The sequence below is a fragment of the Rhamphochromis sp. 'chilingali' genome (genome assembly GCF_963969265.1).
Source record: "Rhamphochromis sp. 'chilingali' genome assembly, chromosome: 20".
In the NCBI taxonomy this organism is placed as follows: Eukaryota; Metazoa; Chordata; class Actinopteri; order Cichliformes; family Cichlidae; genus Rhamphochromis; species Rhamphochromis sp. 'chilingali'.
Window position 1 is genome coordinate 18215470 of NC_137947.1, and position 23116 is coordinate 18238585.

At 41.3% G+C, this 23116-nt stretch overlaps 1 protein-coding gene across 2 annotated transcripts in view; it reads right to left on the reverse strand.

The window, feature by feature from the left end:
* lrmda (leucine rich melanocyte differentiation associated) overlaps positions 1-23116 on the reverse strand; it is a 207581-nt gene that overhangs the window by 153579 nt on the left and 30886 nt on the right. The gene's annotated exons all lie outside the window — the stretch shown is intronic.

The window sequence follows — 23116 nt, forward strand, 5'->3', positions numbered from 1 at the left end:
GCTGAATTGTCTGTTATGTGTAGACACAACACTGGTTCATCCCCTGGGTTGGGTGCCTATTTGATGCTTCAGTGAATTAAAAAAAAAAATCTTCTGAAATTGGACTAAAAATGAGTGAAAAAGCCGCCGATGTCCAACGAAAAACTTTTAGAGATCTTCACAAAAACCTTGAGAAGTACTGCTCAAGACCCCTTTTTAAACATTACAAGAAAAATTGGCTCCTTGTAAGCAAAATATAAGGAAATGAGAGGTGGCCCAAGACTTTATAAAGAAACACTAAGACTGCAGACTAGAAGTTACTAAAAGGTTGTTGCCAAAAAAGAAGAAAGCTACAATAAACCACAAAAGTGAAAAAACTTGCTTGTGCTAGATTGTTTAAGACATTGTGTGTATTTTTATACGACATACATTTTTCATGCCACAGTTATCATTACTATTTTTTTTAATTCACGAGACCTTCCTGACATCCTCATTCTTAGTGAAACAAAGCTTTTCTCTAAGGGCTGCAATAATAGGGGTCAAATTGATCTGAAGTACACAAAAGACTACATTTTTGGACATTAAATCACCTTCAGCTCAGAATACAAGAAATATAAATATGTTACCTACCTCTCTGCAAAATGAGATGCTGTGTAAGGTGCTGCAGATCTCTGGTCACTGTGTACCTCCTCAGAGATAATATTAATGGGGGATCTTAACCTGATCTGGCTTTCTGACAGCTCTAACAAATTATAAGATCAGTGCCTGAAACTTAATCTTTTTCAGCTTACAGATAACCCCGCCAGACCAAATTTCAAAAATCCTCTTAAAGCCACATTAATTGATATCATACTTACGAACAGTCCACACAAACACCCTGCCTATGGATTATTTGTCATGATGTCACTTCCACATTTAAACGCACATTAAAACCCACAAAAAGCAAACAAGAATTTGTAAGAATATAAATCGTCCGGATACTTTACTGCTATTAAACAAAATAGGTGATGGCTGCACTCTAAACAGCTAACACTCCGTTTTAAAACGTCCTTGCTCAGCAGAAGTTAAATAATTTGGTTAATTTACAACTACTCGCCTTTTTCTCTTCCTAAACATACAGCAGCCACAGGAGTCTGCTTTTTGTCCTGCTCATAATATAACAGCTGCAGTCTGACACAGTCTCCTAGTTAAATCAGATAGTTTTTTTCCCCAGCTTCTTTGCTTGATACTTTCCAATTAGCACTCCTTAACCACAGACTAGTTTAAAATGCAGAAAAATGCAAGTGCACGGTATTCTGCTCCTCTACCTGTGACTCTGTCCTGCCATTTAAGCTTCAAAAAGCTTGTATATAACTTATACTGAGTCTAACAAATACTTGGAATTTGGTTTTAGGACAGACTTTTAACATATGGCTCAATAATATATACAGTATTAAGAAAAACAAACAAACTAGAATGCTTATACAGACATAAAGACTGTCTTCCTTCTCATATTGCTCCCCAATTTAAATGTAATAAATGTGATTATTAATTTTTTCTCAAGTGTCTCTGGAAAAAAAAAATCTCATCGTGACTGCCTGAACAAGTAAAAGTATATCAGGTTTTGTGGTGACTTTAAAAGAGTAAGGCCAGAATGCATGGGTAGCAGTCACTAATGGGTCAAAGTGCACACAAAGTTCACTGGGCTGGCAAAAAGCTTGCAAGGGAGGAGTGAAAGCAACACAAAGGAGAAACCACAAAGAAAGCAAAAACAGATATGGAGGGCTTTCTTCACCTTAGTTTTCAGCTTTCATCCAATAATGATTGTTGGAATGGGTAAAGGTAGGGATTAGATTTAAACAGACATCATCTTTGATATGCAGAGAGATAGACATCCTGCTGCTGAGATCACGCAGCCCGCAGCTGACTACAAGTGGACAGAACAAACTCGAAGCGCAGGCGAGCTCTGCGGCAGTTTAAAAGAGTTGCATGTTTTCTCCAGAGATCCAATATATTCATAACAGCCTTTCAACACTTGTCAAATAATACTGACCAAAGGCAACCTCTAATACACAGTCAGAAATTACACAGCAGATTTTGAGTAAAAATAGCTTGAAGCAAATAGCACTGAGAAGCAGTAAGAATGCATTACAGCATAGGCAGGCTGCACTCCCACATTGTTATTTTAACAAATCAATATATTCTGCTTTCTGAGAAAACATAATTAAGATGAACCTTAATCATGCGAACAGATGTGACCACACCTGACAAGGAATAGAACAGAGACCCTTCTTGTGTTACTATTAGAGTTTCTTTATCCCAAAAGTATACAACTTAGGGAACACTTGCTTTCCATGAAGAACAAATATATATAAATATATATATATAAAAATGTTAGTATGCCCTGAAGACAAGTGCTTTTACTTTAACTTACTACTATGGAGTAAATGTTGACTGCATAACAAAGTTGCTATAGAATGATGACATCAATGGCATTTAGATTTGTTTATTCTTTATATTTCATGCAGTAAATTTGTTTCCTCTGTATAGATCAGTAGCACTAAATGGCAGAAGGTGGAATGACTCCGTCAACTAAAACCGTGCTGGTGCAAACTTTAAGATCATTTGCTTTGTTTTGTTTGCTTTGTTGCTCCAACTTGAATGCGCAGATCATCCTTCTTTTGTGAAAAAAAGAGCAAACCACATGACTACAATGCGCATGTTAAAAAACTTAAGCATCTTAATAATGTGTCACACGGTGTTGATGTTTCATACTAGTCCTGAATTCCTCACCATCTGTCCAAGCTTGTTAGGAAATTAGAAGCGAACGTAAACATCATTCTTTGAGCGCTATTACCTGTCACAGGCCTCAAGAGATTGTTTACGACTAAGCAATACCAGCTTAGCTGAACTAATATTTGCGTGGTCACAACAAATCACCTTTTGTTTTGCAATGTACTAGTCACACATAAGTAACAGACTAACACGCTAATGCCGCCCTTCCTGCAAACCTCAATATGTCTCTGTCTGCAAAGTAAAGTGAACACAGACACCAGGGCGGATAAAATGTTGCTGTATTTGCATCTACATTTTAAATCCATGAATTTTAATCATCAGGTCTCTTCAATAAGATTTCTGCAGCATTGCGATTCCATTTTTTAGGGGAACATCCAGCAGGTTGAAAATAAAAATCAGAGTGATGAAAGCCCCCTTCAACAACTCTTCTGTGCTGCTGTAGAGCTCATGCTGGATTACAAGACACTCACAAACTTTGGCAGGTAGTAAATCAGTCAACAGTAAATGCCATCTTTTATCAGATCATAAAATCTGCTTGTAGGCATTTAATTTTCCCCTCTCTTGTTTTAAAAGGGAAACAGGCAGCCTAAAGAAACCATGTTTTGTTTTTATAGAGGCTGCAGGAAAAGCAGAGTGTGTGTAAACAGAGCTAAGCCAAGCACTTCTTGTGCATTTGTTTTTGCCTGCGAGCGACAAGAATGTGGGAAACTGCCACTCTTGTGAAAGCAGGTATGAGTGTTGTACATATTTTATGTGACAGATGAATAAGAAAATATTGAAATGATTGTTTGTTTTCAGACAGTTACTATGCTAATGCTTCAAGGCAATATCCATACTGCCATCAAGACGTCTCACTGGAATATTTTCTGCTGAAAATTAGTCTCAGAAATTTGTCTCACGGTGTTAGAAACCCTAACAACTTTCCAAAACATTTAAAATAAATGTCTGTATGAGTCACCCATGTATCTTGCAGATAGCTGGATTGTGTTATCCAAAAGTCTGTGGTGTCCAGCTGCCTCTGATTTCAGGCAGTGCCATGCCCTTCCCCGGCCTTGAGGGGCACTCTTTACTTATAGCACCTCTTTTAAAGGTCACTGTGACTGGGACAAGTAAGCTAAAGATTGGACCTGGCCCCAGCCACTGCATCACCCTTTATCCTTTACTAAACCCCTGTGCTTTTTTACAATTGCAGCCCTTATAAACACCATTCACTGTACTCCCTTTTACACTAGGTGAGGTCAGAAGTTCAGGCCACAGGTTTTAACAGTTAAGGCCGAGCTGTGAACTTGTGACCTCCTGGGGTGAGTAGCAAGGGGGAGAAAACTAGAGGGAAGAAAAGAAGGGGAGGCTGGTGGTGGCGGTGGGGGGGGGTCATCTCTCTTCAATGCAGAAAGGCTGAATTTACAGCTGCATGCTGACTGCATTGCAAGCGCAGCAGAAAACACCTGATAGCATCTCCTTGGGGGAGGAACCGCCCGACCCCTTTGTTGTCTCACTAACAGTCACCCCAGCACCATAAATCATGTTAATTACTTGACTGATGGAATAAATCTTAAAAAAGTCAGTCTGTGGGTCTTGGAACAAGAGGTTCCCGCACTGCAGTTCTGCTTGCTCTGCGTTATCTGTCATCCCATAGTCACTGGGTAATCTGTCCATTTGTTGTTCCCCAAGAAGGACTTTTTGAAGAAGTGGACAGGCTAAGAGAAGGTTGGGCATTGGTGACACGCATATCTCTCAGTAATCCATCTTCCTTTTGGTGGTCTCCGAGGGTGCATTTCATAAAATAAGGTTAATGTTAAACTTAGATCAGCAGTTAAAAGTGTTTAAAGCCAAATCATGCCACATCCTTCATTTAAAGTGCAGACCCAGAGAGCGACTGGAAATGATATGATAAAAACATGGCTGTAAAGACACAATTACAGTGTATGCTTTTGATAGAAGAAAAATAAAAAAACAGTTCCATCTTCAAGAATTTAGGCTACAGAAAACATATTGTTTGAAAAAGCTTTTCCCCCCCCTAAAAAGCTATATTTGAAAGCCATCTCCTGAAATCATCCATAAATTACATATTTCCCATTTCTACATGCTACCAGATTGTGTGGAACTTTAGCAGTCTAACTCAGAGCCGCAGAGCAGCATGCCAAAGACATGAAAGGTCATTCACACACAATAACAATCCCTCTAAGAGTGCACTCATAGGCTTGTGGGTAATTACAGTTCTTTCACTGGAGTGTTTTGTGTTTCGCTTTGCTTGTTCTGTCTCAAAAGCTAACAACCACTCATTATTCACGGTTTGAGTTGGGCTTTTTTCTTTTTTTTTTTTCCTTCAGCAGGTCAAATTACACCCAAGAGTGACAGCTCTCAGAGAAAGAGAGGACCAACAGCCTCACTGCGTTCTGGTAAGTGTAGTCTTAAATCAAGGGGGCAGGGACGCTGACTACAGCCCTGCAGTCTGTTGACTTTGTGGCAAGGGCAGCAAAGGGCTGGAGACATGGATATACTGTACTCTTAGAGCCCACTACAACAAAGTGCCTTCCATAGTAGCCGTAAAGTCTGTGATATACCTTTCTAAGGTACTTGTCCAACATTCTGTATCTTGAGAACTGAACAATCTATTCACAGCAGGAGCTTCTGGCTCAAGAAGGCTGCACTAATTCAAAGACAGAGAATTTATTATTTATTCATGTGTGTGTGTGCATATGTGGGACTGTATTAGGGGCAGGAGGTACTCTGAATTCGTCACTGTTCGTTATTATATCACTGGTGGCATGACAGGGATTGGAACTGCAAACCTACACATGTTTTTATGCTTTTGTCTTCTTTGCTAAACATATTGAGTTAATAATGCTGTATAGCAAAAAATGCTGTTGCTAATGCTACAGGTTGTGAATTAGCCTACCATCACCACCTTTATACATACAAGCATATTTTGGTGAGAGCGATCTACTTCCTACAACACCTTATTAACGTCACCTCTACTTATTACGTAAAAGCGACCAACAGCCCAAATGCCTGGAGCTCTTCTTTCCACCGATTTGCAGTTAGTGCAGAACTAGTGTTAATTAATGGCAAACTGCAAGTCGCTTTATGACCTACTGTTATCGGCCCAGCCTTAACCTTTAACGACGAGCTTAAAAGGTGAAGCCTGAGTCAGAGAACTGAATTGCAGTTAACCATTAGCACGCATTCATACTAGCAAGACAAAATGTCAAGGAGACAAGGTGATGGGGATCTGACCTGTTTGCTTACGGGCTGCAGAAAGTCCTACGTTGGCTCAAACAGTGCTGACCCAGGCTAGCATGTTCTGAACAAAGTCTACACACGAGTTTTGATAAGTTACAGTGTTCCAACCCTGTAGTATAAAATCAGTGCTGGAAGAAGTAGTAGATATTAGCATGGAGAGAAATGTAGAATTCTTGTAAAATTCCCGATTTAGCTCGAACATTTGTGACCCCCCCCCCCCCATAAGTAAAAAACTTAATAATAGAAAAACAGTCAACAAAGGAAAAGCAGCATCCAGAACATGTCCAGCCACATATACACATCCACAAATCTACCTGCATGGCTAGTTGGGGAATTTTTCTCCTTTGAAAGGATTTACGATGCCAAACGGAGGGTAATGAAACCCAGAGAGATATTTACTGTCAGTGTCAGAGCTTATTATCCCGGGGAGGAAAATGGGGTCAACTGGAAATACTTGCTGAAAACGGGGTGTTGTCTGAAAAGGAAAAACAGTCTTGCCTCTGTGCCGTCGGAGTTCTAAGATCTCCAACAATAAGGTCACTGTTGAAGGATCAAAAATCAGTAAGGCGGGAATAAATGGGCAATTCACTGTGAACTTCTGATGTTCTTATTGTTCTTACTGCAGCATTTTGCCCATGGTGCACTCTCTAATTTCTTTGATATGGTCCATAACTCATCACTGCACAGCTGATGTGGCATCTCCCTCTATTTAAAGTGTACACAAGCCCACCATGTGAACATCAAGATGATTTATATCCACCAGACAAAACCAGGGGCATTGTCTGCTGCACATGCCACTGTCTGGTATCAAATTCAGTGACAGAACATTTATTGCAGTGCGTTCAATTTGTGGCAATGCTCTAATCTGACCAGAGACCTAACCCTATTTCGCCTGCATTATACAAGCTCGCTACTTGTCACATAACCAAACAGGGAAATCGCATTTTAATAGCAATTCACTCAAATAAAACTGCATGCTTGCTTGGTTTCGGCAATTTCGGCAAGTTGTAAAGTTTTAGAGCACAGCGTATTTTACGTGTCTTTATGTAAACACCTATTCGCAAGTGTCGATTTTTCGGACAAGAAAGTTTAGTATAAAAATATCAGGCGGAAAAATATATTGCCAAACCACACCACCCTATTCAAGCGGCAATAAAACGTTTTCCACGCTCCCCTTTAGTTACTCTTGCCATTTTCATATATAAGGATTATTGTAATAATGCAAGCCAATACCATGATCAATACCATGGTATTGATCATGGTATTTACCTTGACTGCTTAAGAAAGGACTGTCAATACAGTCAAGTAAAAATGAATGAGCTGTCCAAACAAGCTTCTCTGCAGATAATTAGGATCATAAAGGCAGAGAACTGGACTGGATGTGGTCACGGTGATATGGCTAATGCTCCCGTGAAGCTCAGTTTGAACAGGAATACAGAGGTATAATATTAACACCAGATGAGTGTTGACGCATTCCCATTCACACATGACTCCACTGAACCAGAGCCCATAAGCACATTCAATTATTCTTCTCCTGAGCCATTACAGGGAGAGTGGCTAGTATTATCACCACCTAATGGCAGATAATACACAATATTCAGGAGTTCAGTGTAATAAGCATTTGCACAAGCCTTGGTAAAGTCCCTTACTTAATCATCCATTTGGTACTCTGGGGAGTAGGTTGGAAAAACCAGAGGCAACATTTCTTTTGGCACGGAGGCCAAGCTACAGCAGAACTGCACATGTTCATCAGGGGACCATGAGAGGAGACAGCAACACAGCTGTAGTTTGTTGTAGCCTTTGAAAATGAGTACAAATGTTTTTGTTGCGTTGGATTATTTATTCTGCATACGAGACGCCCTTTAACGTAAAGGAGAACAAAACTGAAGTAGGAGAAGGAGGAATAGGGAAGTGAAAGATGCACAGCGGTAACATGTTGGGCAAGGCTGCTTATGAATATCGAACGGCTCTTGCAGAACTTGTATCCCTAATTCTGCACCATCATTTCCTCTGGGAACAAACTTAAATAGATCACACTGGTTGAGATCCATTATCCATCACAGCATCCCCATTCATCTCAAATGCATAATTTCTATGGGTGATGTGTTGCAGTTCCCAATGCATCAACATTATTTATGGTTTGACATTATAAAAGTAAGTGCATAATTTATGGGTCTAAATTAATGCACTACCTTCTGTGTGCTGTCTGTTTCTCAGAGATTCAAAGCCAGATTGCCGCATGCCAAAACTATGGAGCAATCCCATTTACAGCAGAGAGCCCACAGCAGCCTTGATTTATGATGGTAAATTAAAAAGAATGAAAAATTTATGACAGCAATTTGTGGGCAGTCATAAAACTATTATAGAACTTTGAAGTGGTGTTTTGTCCTTTTGCGTGTAAGTGATGCAAGATGACCCAGTCTTACAGAAATACCTCAAGTCGTCTTATGCGAGCAAGATCACCGCTAGATCGAGATCGCCGGTTATACTGTCAGAGAGTCAAAAATTGGAACGTTAATTGACAGAAAATGTTATTAAACTTGAGCGAATTCTATTAAAACACCACTGTTTTCGAAATCACTGCAGTCAGTACATGCCTGCTAAGTGTGTGTTCAACCTCGCTTTTGCATGAAATCGAAGCCGCAGCTGGCATTAGAGTGGATGCCAAGCCATGATTGAATGAAAGCCCATCCTTGACTGACAAATGATATATTAAGCTTTCAGTCAGCAGGGGGGGGAAGCCAGGCATGTCAGTTACCTGCTACAGCAGAAACTCCACTTGTCAATCTTCCATTGGCAGGGCTAAACAAGATCTGAAACGTTAAAAGCCTGCACACCGTAGTTTTTCACTTCCTTGTGTGTCCTGGGCACTTAGACATCTCAGCTATGTGATGGCTATGAATCAGCATCTGCCATGGGTGTCAGGGCACTGCATTCATAAGTGAAATACAATTTGGTAGGCCTCTGGGCGTGCTCCTACAGTTTCATGCAGGATATCAGAGAACATCAAAAAATGACAGACAATTGACTCCTGAACATTAACGGAAAAGTGACCTTCATGAGGAAAAGTACATCACTGAGTATATCATCATGAAACATTTCACACAGGCAAATTAGACACACCCACTTAAATGGCCATGTAGGGCTATTGTTTCTGTGTGTGTAAATATGTTTGTGTCTACTCCAAGTGTGGTCCATTAATAAAGATCTGAGCGCGTATGTGACAGAGGTCTGTGGGCAGTGTTGGGCAGCTCTGAGTGGCCCTCTCCTTGACTCTGACAGTGTTGATTATGGATGATTAATGGTGTAAAAGAACAGAGAAAAAAGGTCATCTCCTGGGTTCTACAGGGAGCAGATATGCTGCGGGTAATTAAGACACTCGTGTAAGCATGATTAATACACACATGACACTGAGCGTGGTAAACAGGGAACACAGATCTTTGAGTTATGGACTCATTTCTATTTCTCCAAGTACAGAAAATATGGTGACTGTGTAAAGTGATTTAATTGAAATAAATACTTCAAAGCTTACCTGTTTCGAAGGTAGAGGATCCAGCCAAGCATGCAGACATGAAAAATAAAAAAGTAAAATGTATTAAAATAAGGATAACTTTAATATTTTACCATAATAACATGAAAAAATATTATTCGATCTTTCTGTCAAGCACTGTGTCCATCTGTATTTTACTAGTGCAGCCTATAGGCCAAGCAAGGATTATATGACAACAGAGTAGCATTTAAAAAACGAGGACTGGCCGGCCTAAGCTGACCCGCTGCCACGGAGAAATCAATCAACATCAATATGTTCTCACCACAGTCTCCTCTAAGACAGAACACATCAGCACATCCTGTAAGCAGCCTTTACTCATATTACACTTGCTTGTATAGATGGTACAGCACGTACACATGAGCAGGACACCAGGTTGCAAATAGTTTTTAGGAGTCCTAATTATTATCCAATTACGCTTACCGCTGACATGGTGACAACAAATAACAAAACACTAATAAACTTAAGTATCTCTGTATTTTTTATATTTATGCAAATAAGTGAACTCAGTTGGGTACATTCAAATAAATACAATGCTTTTAATGACTAAAACGACACAGATGATTTAAATTGGCACAAGAAATACCAAAAGACTAGGCTGTGTAGGCCCCTCTCTGTCATGTGACAAGCTTAGGGTTCACAGGTTAGAGCAGTCTGGGTGACAGCTGTCGCTTTACGCCAGTTTAGCGACTTATTCTGTCAGTTAGATGGCATACGCATGCCCCAAACTTACCACACAATGACTTACTCTTGGTTTTGAGGTTTACATAGCATGCAATACCCTGATTGTGCATGTGTTCTTAGATTTAGTTTGTCAAAAGCAAAAAGAGAAGCTTTCTTTAGCACCAAATAAGATGTCACTTTTTGTCCGTAATTGAAAGCTACACTGTTCAGTGATGTTACAGCAAAAACACAGTACACAGGTAACAGTTACACTTTGCATAACTAACATACAGTTAGGTTCGTGATGAGTGAAACTGATGCTCATCAACAAGTCATACTAGTAGTGCTATAAAAATAGTAGCTGACAAAGGTCTTCAGCTTTAGTTCTTGTCTAATAATCAGTGATAGTGTAATGGTACAGTTATAATCGTCATGACTAAACTCATTATGGATCACGTGGGCTTAGAGAGGCTGTAGGTAATGTTGGAGCAGAAAGGTGACACTGAAGAGAAGCAGAGCCACGTCGAGGGCAAAATTTCTGCATTCCCAGTGAGACAGTTTGCAGGCTAGGACAGGCAATACCATGCTCCATACTGCCTGTTTATCACCTTTTCCCCCATTTCCTGTTCCTGATCTGTATTTTGCAGACTCACAGCCAAAAGACTTTGCTGCAGGTCACACATTTTTGTAATTTTAGGTGTACATCGATATCGATAATGCCCACTTAAACAAGTAATAACCATATGATGTTCTGTGCAATAACACAGCTGTCTTCTCCTGATACTTGTCGAGACAGAAGGGCCCGTGTCAGATCCTTAGCTAAATTGTAAGTGAGTTCCAACATCAGGCTTACAGTATGCCGCACGGCTTCACATGTCAACCAACAGAGGACTACCGGGGCTGACAGTCACCATGCAGCTCCACACGCAAACCCTGCCTGTACCAGAGGCCTTGCGATGTGATAGCACCACAGAAAACAAAGAGATGGGCTCCATATGGCCAGCCTTCAAAAAGAAAAAGAATGGAACCGTGAAGAGAGTCTGTATGACAGCACCAGGAAGCATGTGCCATGAAACGGGATCTCAGCCAGCACAACACTGATTTGCAGCTAAAGCTGGTTGTAAATTTGTAATGTGAAAAAATCTGGGTTTAAATTCCAGAGCGATAACTTTTGAGTGCATTTAGTGTGTTTCGGTTTCCTTTTTTTAAAAACTTATCATACTTGATAGGTTAAAGGTTTGCAGGGTTCCAGTATCATTAGAGCTTTTGACTTCATGCAGAAGCGGTTTTAACCACTCATTCATCAAAAGCAGCCTTATTGTGTGCATATTTGGACAATCTGGAAAACTCGTATTCCTGAGTAAGATAGAAAGCAGGGTTTCTCACTTCCTAACACAAAGTGCACACAGACTTGGCAGCAGATTTCCTGTTGGAGCCCTGTGTCTCCTTTGTCCCATCCAAGTTTGTTAAACCGCTGTCATTTCAATTGTTCTGCTATAGAAAAATTATAATCCACCTGTCAACAATGACAAGCTGTTGGAAAACTCAGCTAATGGATAGTGTGGGGCCCTGAAATTCCAACCAGGGCACTTACTGCCAACTAAAACCATTACAGAATGACAATTCTTTTCAGTTTATTTGAAAATTGAACTGAATCACTGCTGCCTCCCTGACCATGTAACCACGATCAATTTCCACAGGCAGACACAGATATGAATAAAAGAGGAAAATGAAATATTGACTTGTTTAGTGTGGGTTTTTATCTCCTCCTATTTTAGACAACGGCATAAAAGCTTCATTCAGCATACTTAACTATTTCACCATAGTGCAGATAGCAGTGCAAGTCTGAGATAGCCACCCTATATTTAGGGTTACACTGACATGGAATTAATAATTTGATTCATGGGCCCATTCCTAGCGGTTTCCATAGGTCAGCCTGAAAAGGGAAACTGTAGCATCAACAATTACAGATGAATGTTGTCTTTAGCCAGGTTGCTTTGCTGGTGTCATCAAGATAATTGAGTTTAACATACAGGGAAAGTCGTGTAACATGACTTTTTAAATAATGGGTTCTGCTTGAAAAGAAACATTTTTTGTGGAAACATTTAATAACTGAATTTATGTCGGGATACCAAAAAAAGAAAGAAAAAAAAAGAGAAAAAAGTTTTGATTGCTCTTGTGACCTGTGCACAGTTAGCATGCTGCGAGTTTACCAGCATGGTCCAGGATCGGTTTTGTTCACACTCGGGGCCTATAACACCAACAGCCCTACAGACAATCGCTAAGGAGGATCACTTTGATCTCTGTGCCTCACTAAATCAACACCAGACAAGGTTCACGCAAAGGTCGGCAAAGTCATCCGATCGTCACATTCCAAAAGCAAGCATTGCATGACAGCCCTGTACTGGTAGAGGTTAAATGTCACCAAAAGTTCATGCACGATACCGGAAGTTGGACCAATGTAATATGGCCCTAACACGAAAAAAAAAAAAAAAAAAAGAGGTGCAGGGAAAAGAAATCAAATAATCAAATACAAGCAGGCAGAAATGTGGTTTCTGCAGGTTTAAAAGTAGCACTTTTTTAAAAAGAAATAATGAATAAATTCTTAAAGAAAATGAAAATAATAAACAGCCTGTCCGTTTTCTGTTTAATGTTTCTGCTCCATATTTACAACTGAAATAAAAACTTGGGCTTAAATGGCTCCGTGTGTATATCACTTCACACCATTTAAACATACCTTGTACACATTTCCCAGCTTTGATACTGAGCAGAGACAAGGATAGCAACAGTAACGCGCTCCCTGTTCAGATCACACAAACACAGAAGTACCCTGCACTGCTACACAGTCATTTACAAAGGGTCACTACTCTTTACAGGAGACCAAACCTATCATAACACAGCTGTGAGCACAGACCTCCTTTGTATTCTGAGAAAAGAAAAGGAGGGGGGGTGGTAAAAAAAAGATGATCCAATTAAAGTTGTATATCACTCTGCTATCCTCTGTCAGTGCATATTCCTCTGGCTCTATTAGAAAAGCCAGCTCCTCCCAGGCAGGCCAGTGTAGCTCTGTAATTACACCTCTTCCTCTGACAACCTGCATGATTGTTTTCCTAACACTGTATTACTTCGTTAGTACTTTCCAGTGTGCGTTATTTTTAAACTGTCAGTCTGGCTCGACTCATCCTACCCCCCCCCCCCCCCCCCCCCCCCCCCGGCCACCCCATCCATACCCACCCCCCACCTCCAATCTACACTCGTCTGTTTATCATAACAATCATTAATAACTGTCACTTGCCAACATCCATAGAACAAACTCATTGCCTCATTACTATGTTGGAGCGTTTGTTCCAGCGCAACGCTTGTGTATCGCTCACAACAGGGCCAAGCCAATTACTTTGCTGAAATGGAATCACATTAATCAAAACTTAACAAGGTGGCAAATTTAAAGATATCACATTGCAAAAGACAGCATAACTAATATGTCACTGTCGCCGTTGCTGTTGAGGTATGCAGCAGGCAGGGACTAAATATATTGCCTTCCGGGGTCCGTATGAATTTAGACATTTCGTATGATAAGTATTATAAGCCGAATGAACTGCTTCTGAGGACCTCCTTGTCACGGCAGTAAACAAATAGGGGTCAGGAAAGACAAAGGATTGGAAGAGAGTGAAAGAGAGACAGAAGAAAAATGCAAGAAAAAAAAAATAAAAAGGGAGCGATAAATAAACCTTAACAGAAATGGGAGGACAGGAGTGGGAAATGACAGAGGCAAAAGAAAGTAGAAGAGGACAAAAGTGGGGAGTAACATGGAAGGAGGAGGTGCTTAAAGACTAAGAAAAGGCATCGAAAAGGAAGGATAAAAGGAGAGAAGATATAGGAGGGATGAACAGGGGAGCAGTGATGTAGAAACGAGAAGAGTGAGAGGGAGGAGGAAGCGCTGAGCGTGTCTCTGAGAGCACCAGCAGGCGGCAGTTCATCATGTCTCCCTTCACAGAGACGTTTTCTTTTACACTTTAAATGATGATACTCATCAATCACAGTCTGACAGCTGCATCAAACCAGCTGCAAACATGCAAAGGCCAGCAGTGTGAAACCTGCTGACGCCACCCATCGCTGCATACAGGAGGAATCAGTCAGCCGCTCGGCCTCCGCCCAGGATTTATCTGCTCTCACAACACACCAGCTTGCTTTTCTCGCAAACCTAGAGTAAATACAATCTATTTCAACAGAAGTACCTCGCATGGGTTTGAGAAATCACATATGGATGGCCAAACTTTCACTGAGTATTTAATTTGGACAGCTTCCTTTGCAATATTGTTAATAACAATGACAATATTCTGCTCTATTTTAAACACAAATATTTAGTAGCACCAAGCAAACGCAAAGCCAGCAGCTTTGTGCAAATAAGACTGAATTTAAGACCACCAACACACTACGTAAGTCACAAATGTGTAACTTACAGGCGTGCCTTTTGCTTTACTGTCATGTAATGTTTCGGATAATGGGTGTACTATGCCGTCTTCACAAAACCTGGCAACTTATTACCTGCGCGATTGAAACGTTAATATGAGTGCTCACCATATTGGGATGCTAACACTTGTAAATGATGGGATAGTGTAATTGCGCAATTTGTAGAAATCTGCACTTGGATCGAGGCACATAACGATAGATATTACTGAAATTGAAGCCATGTTGGAGAAATTTAATCATAATTTTCCAATGAATGATTAAAAACCATTTCTGCAATTCATGTGCATTTTGAATCGATCATTCGCAGATCATCCACACTACTGGTCTTAGATGACTCCCTTCAGCCATCCTTCACTTTCTCCTCCTCCGCCTTCTCCTCCCTTTTATTTAGCGTTCTTAGTGACTGCTCATTTCTAGCACTCAGTCAGAGGGAGGGGGGAGCGGGGTGATCTGAACAGAGCCAAGCAGATGGATGCGAATTCAAAGTTTCCTGATCTTTAGCAGAAGTTATAGAGGGTTATCTTTGGCTGTATATCTGGGCCCTGGCAGCTCTCCCCTGGTGATGAAGGATTAAGCAGCACAGCTGTCTCTTCCCAGAATGATGCAGTGCAGTGCTCCCCGACACGACAGCATCACTTAATCTTAATGTCCGCTCCTCCAGCGCAGACGCACAGGACAAAGCCAATCAGCATCACATGCCACGGGGATGGACCCTGCTGCCTGGCCCGGGAGTCTCTCACCCTCGCAGGCCGATTAATCAACTTCAGACAGCCCAGTTCAATCCCAACTACAGCTCCCCTTTCTCTGATCTGCTCACTCCCGCTCTCTCACACACACGCAGGAATATACACACTCTAACCGATGTGATGTATAGAGCAGGGGAGGGCTACCATGAAGGAACGCTTATCAGATTTCAGTCCACATTATGCATGTCTTTGTGTTACACTGAGAGAAAAAAAGTAGAGAGCAAAGAGGGTGGGAGTGGAGAGTAGAACACCGGGGTGGGTTATTGAATGCTTACACCTCATTTCTGTCACAGGCCACCTATTTGTTGTGAGATCTATGAGCTCCAATTCAGGCTTAAGGAATAATGACTAATGCTCATTTGGACAAATGGCTGTTTGGGAGGTCCTGAGCAAGGATTTAAATCCAGTATGATACCTAAACCTTTTCCTTTGCACTACAGTCTCAACTTCTCATTTCACCCAATAGCTTATCAAGCTGATCCCGATCTGAGAGCTCCATTAATTTGCACTGAAAACGGACAAAACACAGAAAATGGATTTCATTGCCCTAAACAAGGCAAATCTGCTGAGAATCTGCTCTGATATATCAAATGCTCTTCATCAAGTTGCCTAGCAGCACGAAGACAGACAGAGAAATAATATGCATGGCAGAATGATGTTAGGGAAACGCACCCCAGTGTATGTTTAAGACGTCCTGTAGAACCCTGGTTATGTGCAGATATAGAATATTAGCTCCATAAGTTACTCTCAATTGCAGTCAGTCTCATTACCCACGGGCATTTCCCTGTTTCATGGAATGATGAAGAGCGTTTCGGCTTCAAGTCGAATAGTGGGGTGTATACAACATTAATGCACGCAGGACTCTCAGGCGTCCTATCCAAAAGGCCGCTATGATTTAGGAGAGCTAATTTAGAGCAATAAGCATTGAACACCATGAAAGCATCATTACGCTACTAGCATACAGTATGACCTTGAATAAGTAGTAAAACAACATAATGGGATTCTTTATCTGAAGAATACTCTAATCTTTCTTTCGCACAGTCCTCCTGTATCTAATATATGTGTGCTTATATAGTGCCTTAATAAAAGACATAAAAAGGGAGATGTTTGCATTATTGTATCTGTTTCACCATGGTGCTGCAATTCATAACAGAAAAACGCTCTTAGGTTTGATAATAAAGACCTGTTTTTTTTATTGCGGTGGAGTTCACGGTTATAAACAAAAGGAATTCATCTTATTAGTGATGTTATGAAGCAGCTCCTAGTCAGATATACCACACAATCTGGGCTTGATTTCTTTATCTGTCATTTCCAATCTCCTCACTGTGCAGCCTCTTAATCTAATAAGTTATTCTGGAAATATGATATTCACCAAGCAGCAGTGGTCATTTACACATAGTTAAATTGTTTCTACCAGGGTGATTACTGCTGGCAACAGCACAGCATACCGCTCTGGCAGTTTATGATGGCGTCTAAGAGTGATTTACCAGCATTATCTTCCCGGCTAAGGGAATCGTTTTGGCCAAAGTTAGCAGAGCCCATGGAAGATTTCAATCGGAGCTTTTCCATGAAGACCTCACCCGTTGAAACGAAGCAGAAACCAGAGAGAGGGCTGGAAAAACAAATCTTTTAAAGATTGGATACTCGTCTGCCAATGTGGGCATACACAGCCTATTATTCTACTCAGCTGCATGAAGACAGATATTGATTTGTGGCACATACAAACAACACGATCAAGGATATTGCAGGCTTTTCTCTCAGAATAGGACGATGGGTTTGTATTGCATGTACCAAATGTTATTGCCAATATGCTTTGCTCCATTAAAACACAGAGCTAAACTGCTTCATATTTGTTTGGAAAATTCCCTTCCGAATTTCCTTATCGATACTTTGCCGCTTGCTGCAACATTTGTGCAGAAAGTAAAACTTCTGTCATCCTCGATGTGGAGTCAAACTAAGCTATCTAAAACTCAAAAGTAACCCGTATTTTCCAAAGATGTGCTCTGTGTCAAGCACATTTTATGAACAGGTGAAAATAACTGGTAAGTGCTACTGGATGATACAGCTAAAGCATAAATTTGGCAGAACACTGATACGTATATTGAGACAAGCCTCTTATTACCCTACAATTCCAAAGATCCCAGTTCAAATCCACATTATAGTGCCGACTATATAGCCCAAATATTACTGTGCCATTTCAGTTTTATAGATGTCTACCTGTAGTGTGAAACCATCAATAGCCTTCTAATGATATGATGATGGAGCCAGGGCATAGTTCCATTAATTCATCATTCTATATTCTCCTCCACACCTTCCAGACCCTGCTAATACAGACATCATCTTCTGCCCCACGCACATAATAAAGGGCTGTCAGATCCACAGCGTTATTAATTAGCACTTCTCTGAGGTGAAATTCAATCAATTGCAGGCCCTCTGATAGCTTTTTAGCAGGTTATGCAAATCAAATGTGACCAAGCCCCGTTGCTTCCACGGTGGTCGCTAAGAAGAAAAACCTAGCCGCACTGCACAGTCACTCCTCAGACTCCTCTCACTTCAGACTCCTCCTCCTCCTCCTGGTCCTGTGACAGTGCTAACACATTCATTACTTTAACATTTGAGCTCTCCCAGCTCTGATCACATCAGGGAGGGTGAGAAAGAGAAGGTACGGTGGGATGGAGGGGGGTCCTTAATGTTCATTTAATTAGAATTAGACATATGGCGTATGGAGCAGAGATGGTGACAGGACTTGCAATGACTCACCTAAAGGGAGCAGAGAGGCAGCACTCAGACATCATGAGATCATAGGAGTACAATAATAGATGGACGGACCTATTTGATCTGAGTGGGTTAACAACATGTTTGCAATATGCTTGGAGTTAGAACTGGTTTCTGTATATAATAACAGTAATACTAATACTAAACCAATGGCAGACCAGTTATAGATTTATTTGCAGCTGTTTTTAGGCTTGTGTCCTAAGGAGGCATATCCAAGCAAGAAACTCATACAACCATTTAAACTGATACGTCTAAAAGATACAAAAATAAGGTCAAGGTTCTTCTCCGACTGTAAAAATGGATTTTTGCTTTGGCTACTGTGCAGTTACACATCATTGGAAATGCACACTTCCATGCAAACATGCGAGGATGAGGGCAGCTAATGGCTCCAAAATCTCTCCTCGGAACCTATGCATTTTTCATGTCACCATAAAAGGACCGTCTGTGGCAAAGCTAACGGCGTCAGGCGCTAATTGATCTGCGCCTTTAATGTGTGTGAAACAGGGGAGTGCCGAGCAATGCCGCAAAACTGTCACCTCAGCCTTTTTCCTCTAATGCAGCCATAAATCCTGTAACTCTCGCCCTCTCAGTCAGATGTTTTCATTACTACCATATCAGTTTTATTGAAATTACTGACATCTGCATGTTTCAATAATTGCAGGTCCTCCGAAGCCGTTGTAGCATTTTTTTTTCTTTTTAAAGGGGAGGAGGCCCACCGCTCTGCGTTCTCGATCAATTTTCTGCTCTCGAGGGACGAAAGAGGGAATGTGGTATTGGAAAAGGCACAGAGGCCCTGATAGATTGTGTGGTTACCCTGTGACGGAGACAAACAGTTTAATCCGGTGTAAATCGGCAGGCACAGTGTGAGATTGTTTTATACAGAGATGTAAATTGTATTGTCAAAATCAGTCATCTTCCAGGTATGGGGCTTAGTAGGAGCCACTTTAGAAGTGGAAAGACAAACGCTTATCTCACTCCACAAACCCTGGGGGGAGGCACAGAGCCACCTGGAGCTAGCTCTCTCTTTGTGAGGACATAACACCGTCAAATGAGAGGAAGCACAAATACCTGCTGAATAAGGTGTTTGGGATTTATCAAAGCTGAAAACTATGACACAAATTTGTACGTGTTGCTGGCTGCAGTGTTGGTTCTTATCATTGCACTGCAATGGGATCCTGGTGCAGCACAAAACAAACAGCATCACAGCCTAATATAATAGACACTATGAGATTGGGAGGTTACAGTGCCAGTGTAATGCATGTGTTCCTCCTGTTTGAATTATCTATGGTCTATCTATGCATAATGCATACTGGGATGGGTCCCATTATTATGGCGTAGCCGGGCAAATGAAATATCCCTGGAGTTTTCTTGGCGACACAGTCCACTAAATCAATGCAGCACTTTGATAAAGCTGTATGTCTAGATAATAAGTCAGCAATAACTACTTGCAATCATTTCATTAGGTACAGTATGGATGATACAGTTAGGGAAATGAGAAAAAGAGGGTTGAGTCTCTAATGTGGAAAGTGCTGGCTCCGTGCCTGCGCGTGAGAGAGACAGGGAGTAAAAGAGAGAGAGCGAGAGAGACGTGGACCGTAACTGCACCGGGTCTTTATTGTTTCGCCTTGATTTTTAAGCCTGTGTGCGTATGCTCCTGTATGACACACAAGCATTGTGCGGTTGGTGTGTGCATGTTTGTTTGCTGTGACTGGGATTAGACTGATGAGGCTTTAGTATATCTGTCAGGCACAGTTTGGGGATTGGAGGAGTAGGCAAGCGGGAGCCAGTGGCCATACATCTCTATTACACTAGATGGTCACCACTGTGGCCAGCTGTTTATTCTCATTAGTTCACACGTTGGCTATCCAAAGCAAGCCTTTACAGCCTTTCCCATAGCCAAGTCTACTGCGATCCAGTTCAAACCAGTCCAAAGCAGACGTTTTCAGAAGTACGTTGGTGTTATTTTATTTTTTTATCGTTTAGTCGATGCATATTTTAACCTCCACCGCAAAGGCGCAGAGAGCAGACAGGAAAGTGTTATTGGCAAAAATCAATATTGATGATCAATTCCACCGCACAGCCACTCAATCATTCCTCCCATATTCCCTTGTCCAAGCTGGTGAAAAATTGCAGGTTTTGGGTATAATATCTGTCTTCTACATTGCAATAGTTATTTGTTGTGTGCTGAAAATGCAACCATGTGACAGTGAGGCAGAAGCATTAGCAGGCTCTCTTGGTGTGGGATACGAGGGAAAAGGCTGCTTTTTCATAGTGGTGCACAGACAAGGCTGCAGTGAGAAAAGCTAATGGCTATGATTAATGACAAAGGGCCAGAGGAGAGCCGGGACACAGACGCTACATATATCATCCTCTCCCATCAGTCTGTGCACCTCCCAAGACCCTCTCGGCAGAGTGGGGGGAGAGAGAAGGAGGAAGAGGAGAAGTGAAAGAGGAGGAGGCGAGGCAGAAGTGAGACTGAGAGAGACAAAAAACAAAAAAACGAAAAGAGGAGGACGAATGAGAGAGTTATCTACTCCGTCTTTTACACACAGGAATTGCTTCTCTCTTCTTGGGGGAAAGTGGAAGGAAAAAAAAAAAACAAGTGACAAAGAGGTGATAAGGTGAACAAGAAAATGGCGTGTAAAATAAGTAGGAGATATTCTGCGAGAGAGGAAGAGAGCAGTCTGTGATCGTTCCTGATTTCAAGCAACTTGACTCTTCACGTGCCGAAGCCACATTTCCAAGGTCTTATCTGCCATATGGTCTTCCCTGTTTGGATGATTTATTAGGTGAGGAAAAGTGCACAGATAAATTTTACTGTGTTTCCCTGCAAAGGCAACCCACGGTGTCAATAACAAAACTCAGACGTCTTTAATGAAAACTTTTAGTACCGAAAGGGGTAACCATCTATTTATGAGTCGCTATAATATTACACCAGCAAAAGAAGAAGAAAAAAAAATTATCTGTGCTTCTCACGCACTCTACAAAAAAAGGCCTGAGTTGGAACTGGTGGAGGGGGGTGGGGGGGTGGCAGATCATATCCATATGTCAGCAGCTCCCAAGCACCCTGCATTTAACATGGCGCGGGTGTATTTCTGCTTAATTGAAGCATTCAGCTGTTTACAGCTCACACAAAAACAGCAAGGGTTTATTTATGGCCAATTATAGAGTAGTGTTTTGAGTGAAGGAGGCCCATTATGGATTCCAGCCCTTTTGATTCTAATTAGTCACTGTGTTCAGGTTTTTTGGTTTACATGCCTGATTTACTGGGAGGGGGCTCGGCAGTGGGGGTGAGAATTAATTTCCTATTAAACAACATATGCCCATTTCTAAATCAGACAAAAGCTTGCTGAGTAACAAGACATGAAAACAATAACTGTGGAACAAGCTGCTGGTACACCGTCGCTGCCGTGTTTACCTCTTTACTCGCGTTTCATGAGCAGAAATTAAGAAATTTAAAGACAGGGTGTGTGAACAAAAAAATGTAGCCCGTCTTAGCTTCATTTAGTGCACAGTATAATTTGATGCCAGTATATTACAGTCATAGTATTTTCCTCAAGTTAGAGAAATGGCTGGGTTATAAAATTAAATATCAAAGGCTAACCATGATAAGGGCATTAAAAAAATGTACTTCTTCAAAGGAAGACATGTGTATATACCCAAATAAAAATGCATTGAAAGCAAATAATAAAGCTGCATTATTTAAATGCAAGCATTTGATTGCAACTGCAAAAACTCAATGGCTTTCTTTCCACTGTGCTTGCCTTATGAACTCATGACATGTGTAAGCTATTCATTACAAGAAAACGGTTTGCCAAACGTGTGCCAACAGCTTCCCAACAATGAACTGTTAATTTGCAACTAAATGGGAGTCCAGTGCACATTTAGGTTTTCATTTGCAAACCAAAGCTGGTCCTTTGAAGTACAAATGTCCTACATTTAACAAGGTAGAGTCACAAAGGTCACAGATGACAAAGGGACTGGCTCAGAGCGAATGTCAACATGTTACCTAAATTCCAACGCAGCCACGGGTTTTCACAGTAAAACAATCGCCCCCAGCAAGGGAAAGAAGTGTAATGGCAGAGAACAAACATAAAACTGTATTTTTAATCTAATTACTTAAAAAGAATGCAGTAAAAGTAACCGATGCGTATGATTTAATGTTGTTCTCCCATTTTATAATCAATGGATAACCGGCGCTTGCGCTACTTTATTCCTCTCTTAAAGCTTTTTGACTTATTTATGGTGACTGTGTAGCAATTAATATTGCACAGGCTGCATTGTCATTTTTCAAGCCATTTCCCAGGAAATGTTGTACACCCCGTAATGGCCCCTCTAACGCTGTAGCTGTCATGTCCTGGACAGCTGCATTTTTACAAGACAAACTCAGACACGTCACACTCATCTCTCTGTGGACTAACTCGCTGCTCATTTCCACACAATAAACACACGCACATACACAGACCCACACAGAGGCCATGCCAGCAGCTGTTAATAGCTGCATGGAAAACTTTGATTAATATTTCACCCCTTGTTGCAGGGCTGCTGAGCGAGTGTCACCTTCCTAACATTGTCCCATGAAACCTTTTCTTTCACGGGCCCCCACGTTGGAGAATGACAAATCTGTTAGAAGGATCCCCCAAAACCTCATCAGGCTAATTACGGTGTAGCCATGCGGCTCTGATGTATGTCCGCGTCTGTGCCTGTGTTCACACTAGTTTAGGTTGGAGGTTTGGATTGAAGCCAGGTTAGCAGTGCCAGGGCATGGCATGCTATGAAAAGAAATTGAGACCTCAGGTTTCAAATTAACCAGGTCTCAAACACTTCCCTCGTGTACATCCTCAGATTCACCGTGCTTAAAGACGTCGAGCTTTGGTTAAACCTTTGAGTCGGATTCGGCAGGGCCATCCTCGGCCCC